Raw genomic sequence first — 6,000 nt, forward strand, 5'->3', positions numbered from 1 at the left:
AAATAGAAAATAAGAACAGAAACATTTCTGAAACGATAAATAACTTTATTGCTTATAAAATTTTCGAGCGCATTATTTTTCGAAACAACACATTAACAAATTTTTCGAAAGCCCACTTACAAAATATTTCAATTACCTATTATGTATAGTTGCTACGATATTCTGATATAATATAACAATAAGAAAGCGTTGATTTTGAAATCAGCAACGCCTGTGACAGATTAAATTAATAGTATAGCATAAGTTATACATAATGACATTGAAACTTCCAAAGTCCAAACAAGTTCATGTAATATTTAAAGTTAAACTACTTCTGACAAAATACCGAATGAAGCCATCTTGGAAAGGCTTCGGTTAGTGTAAATATTTAAGTCTTTATCCCTTTTTGGACCCTCATCACTGTTTGTTGATTCGCAATAACTAACTAACCTTTGCTTGAGATAGGTACAATGGCAGTCAACCTTTACTGAAGTTCAGCCAATTATATTATTTGCTTTTTGTGATCTAATGCGTAACATTTCATTATTGTAAGCATGATGCCTGCGCAAATAAGGTTTGGACTCGGAAATCGGTGTACTTTTGAAGTAGTCGTGGCCTAAAGGATAAGACGTCCGGTGCATTGTGAGTCCGCACAGGTAGGTACCACCACCCTGCCTATTTCTGCCGTGAAGCAGTGATGTGTTTCGGTTTGAAGGTTGGGGCAGCCGTTGTAACTATACTGAGACATAGGAACTTATATCTCAAGGTGGGTGGCGCATTTACGTTATAGATGTCTAGAAATCTATTACTGGAATAACCACTTAACTCCAGGTGGGCTGTGAGCTCGTCCACCCATGTAAGCAATAATAAAAACCGGCAGAATGATAGATCCTACCCTCACTCGCAAAATTTATATTCAAGACGGGCCATCCCTGCGCAATATAGAATCAAAGGTCGTAAGGTCTTACAGATAGTAATCTCAAATACTAAGTCTATTATCTATGGATAGTAATGTATCTAGTCATCGCTTAACACCCGATAGGATGTGAATACGTTTGTGCCTAGTTGAAGACGCAATACTTAAATTTTGGATTGGACTGCACATTGATGAGTCGTTGAACGCGTGATTGTGAGTCACCATCAACATGTTTCTGTCGCGGAGCACTCAGCAGACAGTCCTACAATTTGATGGCATTCATGTTGCTACGTCTAATAACCTGCTTATGCTAAATGGGCTGTGAGCTCATCGTCCCGCCTAATAAAATCAAAAACATCGACGCATGTTTTTTTTAATGAATCAAAACTACAGCCTTGTGATTATTCTAGAACACAATGATGATACAACGAAACTCCCGGTATTCATTAACTGCGTAATGTCGTTTTCAGGAACGTTCTACGTACACGAAGGTTAGGTACACAATTAGTGGGTACAGTGCGGTACTGTGGGGTAGTGGGGGCGAGCAGGTGTCCCGGGGAGGCGAGCAGTGAATATTGATCGCGAGCTAGGATGTATGGCCTTGGCTGCACCGTGCACTCCTATTACGCCGCACATTCTAGAATGTTCAACAGATGTTCGGTATTGAGTGGCTGAAGATTTGAGGTTTTAAAAATTTCGTTATAAAATCCAAGAATTCTCGATCTTTATTCATACATTTTAGAAGATAATTATAATTAGGAAAAGAAAAACAGAACAAAAACGTGGAGTTTTTTCAAAATCTCATTTCCTCTGGATATAGATGTTTTTTCAAATTGTCTCACTACTTACAGGAAAAATCTGTCGCGGATCATCTCCCAATTAAATTAATCTTAAGCAATGAATGAAATGTATCCAATTCTTAGCTGTATATTTTATTTTTATTTTTGATGTTAATGCAATGTCGATTGCACCTATAATTGAGGTGACATCTGCCATGAACTTTTGTCAATTTGTCAATGTTTTATATTGATGATCACTTTGTTGGTGCAACTTATTAAATAAATAAATATTACTGGTGGTAGGACCTCTTATAAGTCTGCATGTGTAGGTACCACCGCCCTGCCTTGCGTTTCGGTTTGCAGGACGGGGCAGCCGTTGTAACTATACTGAGACCTTAGAATTCGTAAATCAAGGTGGGTGGCGGCAATTGCGTTGTAGATGTCTATGAGCTCCGGTAACAACTTAACACCAGGTGGACTGTGAGCTCGTCCACCGAGCTATGCAATAAAAAAAAATAAAAAGAGAATAATCTAGAAAGCGAACTGTACTAAAAGCACCCGTGACATGTTCGTGATTGTATAACAGTGATCATTTGTTCGTCAGGTTGCGTGCACAGTTCCAAAAACGAACTAACTTTGCTTCAAATTAATATTCATCATGAAATTTGATATTTTGTTACAAAGGAAAGGTCATAACCGAAATTCATAGCGCTACTCAAAGTTTAGTATCTTCTCGTCCTGCTCACACTTGTAGATTATACAGCAGTGTGATGGCGATCGATTCCAAGGTTTTATTTGCCTGTATCATCCTTAACGATATTTTCTCTTGGTCGCAGGTGTCCCATAGGTTTAACAGAGCAATTTGTAAGTAACAATGTGGAAAATTGTCGAAACAGATTCTTACATATTAACATTATTGTATTGTATAAAGAAGTGTAGTTTTGGGTAAGGCTTTCCAAATGTTCTTTTTTGGAACGAAGTTCCTTACGGCAGGCTTGGAGGGGATAGGGATTTTGCTGCGCGACCGAACTGAAAAAAATGTGATAGTAAAACCGTAAGAAAAAATCCGTGGAAAAAAGTGCGTGGAATAAAACCGTTAAAAAATCGGTGGAAAAAAGTGCGTGGAATAAAACCGTTAAATGAGACGTGCGCAGGCGCGACAGTCGCATACACAAGCGAGTAGTGTATAATACCTTTCTCTTTCTCCCTCTTTCTTTTCGTTCTCTCATCCCTTCTCTCTCTATTTTGTAATTATTTCTATTTCTATGTAATTTTATGTTGTCAAACAAAAATAAAGAGACATATTTTGTTATTTTAATTGATAATTTGAATTACGATTTTATTTTTATTTTACGTAATTTATTATTTCCTAATATACTGAATTTCCTAAATACTTTCCTGTACTTAAATAAAAACTAATCAGCAAAATTTAAGAGAAAAATCAAGAAAACCAACATAAAATTGAGCACGATTTTTTTTTTGCAAATTGTGTCGATTCTACATTAGCCGAAGGAACTTCGTTCCTACCTGGTGTCCCACGACACCACATAATTTTTTTATTTTTTATGACTGGGGATCACTGGTGGCCCGAAGGCCTTCCCAGCTTCACAAGGACAGGTGGCCAAGCAAGGGCTGAACCAGGATGGGATTTGCTAACAGCTCCCCGAGCGCCTCCAACGAGAGACCTAACAACTCGAGAGTAGCTGCTTCGCAAATGAATACGGATCGGAATCGCGATCCACTGAGAAGATCCGGCGAGAAACTCAGTGGAATTAATACCTTGCGTTACTTAACAGACACAACATTAGTTGTGAGCCGTGTGTGCAACATTGCTGCCGCGACGGAACTTTTGTTCCACAATAATTCGTAGTTTAATCACGTACATATTGATGAAAAAGGTACAAACATAGTGAAAACAAAACATTTATTAAAAACTAATAACTGAATTTGAAAATAGAATTTGAAATTAAATTTCTATCAATTTAAACGTTGATTGCCCGCCATACATAATTACGCTTCAAATGACCAGCGTGGTAAAAAGGCAGCCTCATAGGTAAAAAACCTGAAGATGAAAGGCATTATTGCCGGAGGTACTGGGCTAAGCTTGCACGAATGGCAACTAACAATATATTTTCGCTTGCAATGTACCTTTTTTTTCTTTTTTCCTACCTAAGCTTCTTACCTATGCCTTGAGAGGCTATTTCAGCGTAACCTTAACTAGTAGGTGAGCTCACTGGGCTCAAACCGGAGTGATGCTAACACTGACCCTAGCAAGAGCAGTAGGTAAATCGCAGAATCTACCACCGGATCGGAAACGCGACCCACTGAGAAGATCCGGCGAGAAACTCAGTGGGATGTGTCTAAGTATGGGTTAATTCGCTTGTCGAGCCTTTCGCCGCAAGGGACGGGTTCGACGAGGACGGTGACCGGTGCTTGTAGTACCTAAAAGCACCGTTAATGGATCGGGAGGATCCGTAATGACGTGTTTTGGGTGACGTTGACTGTTTACCATTCGGTCTACAGGATCGGATATGACAATGTACCCGTATATACGCCGCTTTATAAACACCTCTACAGAATTCGGTAGGATAGCCTACGAACTCTTGAAATTATTTTTTACTGGTTGTGTCTACCCTAACCGAAATAAAGAAACACGAGCAAAACGAATGAGAATAATAAAAGAACAAAAACACTAAAAGTAAACTTATTTATGCAGACAGCGTCCCGCGGCATGATGGAGCGCCGTGCGCAAAGTTTCCTCAATTTATTTTACATTTCTTGTGTCGGAATTAAAACAAAGCTTTTACTTATTACAGCCGAAAAATGATAGTATCCTGAGTTGTTATATAACTCAGAAAAAAGGAAGCATTCTATTAGTCCAGCATTACCAGATTCAGTCCAGTAGTTCCATAACTAAACATTAGAATGATGTATCATTGTGTTCTTATATACACAGGTCGTTTATCTGAAGTGACTTTGAACATTGACAGAGTACAGTCTCTAATTTAAACCTGTACTACTGTACATACCAAAAATCAACATTCACACTATCTATATATTAATACGTGAAGCAAAAACTTTATACCCCTTTTTACGAAAATAGCGCGGACGGAGGAGTATGAAATTTCCCACACTTATAGAGAATGTAGAGAAAGAGTGCAGAATGTTAATTTTTTTAACTATGCATAAAAGATACATTAAATCAATAAAAAAACATTACACACACTACCAAGTATTTGACACACGCATACATACTATTTGTTTATTGTCAAACTTTTCTTATTGCTTATAGTCTGTGGTCAAATTGAGAATATATTAAATACTGTTTGTCTCTATTAATATTTGCCTAAAGTGTAGTCTTGGCAAAATCTGTATAATTGTCTTTGACAATAGAATCATAACAGTGTACAAACTTATAATTTCAATTAATTATTGTCGAATTTCGACTACCGGAGGACCACCAGTTTTCATGAAACATTAAACACGAGTATATGATAGTACTGTCGATACAACACGGCGGGCCCGGAATGATGCCCACGCGACCAACTTGCGAAACGCAAATCATCTCGTTCCAAGCATTGCTCTTTAGGACAGAACCACCACATTATGTGCAATAAATAAGTAATTTGACTAATAAATGTCATTCAGAACATAAAATTAGAAACATAAAACGGCCATCGAGCATATGGAGTGCTGAGGGGTGCCACGGAACTCAACCGGTATCTTCGGGAAATTAATGCGTCTCTAATTATGTTTATGGGTAAATTAATTGTTATTCACGCTGGTGGTATTGCTTCTTCGTTTTCATTCGATAGGCAAGGGTGAGACTATATTTCTGAGAATCATATAACGTGGATTGCTTTATAATTTCATGATAGGACGCAATTTACGTTGTGGCCTCCTAGGTCTCCAATCACCATATGGGCTTAAAACTCGTCTGCCCAACTACTAGGTATATATATATTCATATATGTATATCTCATCTGCTATCTAACAACGCCAGCTTTTGACAGCCTTGTAGACAAGAAATTAGTTTAGACAGACGACACGGCTCCACATTTAAATGAAAGACACATTAAAGGGCTGTCCCTGTACAGAAGAAGAAAAAACACAAAGAGTAGAATAGTACTGAAGATATGTACCGATCACTGAATCTTCATTTCCGCGTTCATCTGGCTTTGTTATTAATTCCTCAATGGTGTTTCCTGAGTGCTTTGAGCAGATCCTTCAGCAAGCAGGCAGCCGCTTGGCTGGACCCTTACAATGACTGCTGTCCATCAGAGACAGTGACCACCTACCATCACGAGAGCCGTATGCTCCACCGTC

The sequence above is a fragment of the Bombyx mori genome, chromosome 23 (assembly GCF_030269925.1).
Source record: "Bombyx mori chromosome 23, ASM3026992v2".
Taxonomy (NCBI): domain Eukaryota; kingdom Metazoa; phylum Arthropoda; class Insecta; order Lepidoptera; family Bombycidae; genus Bombyx; species Bombyx mori.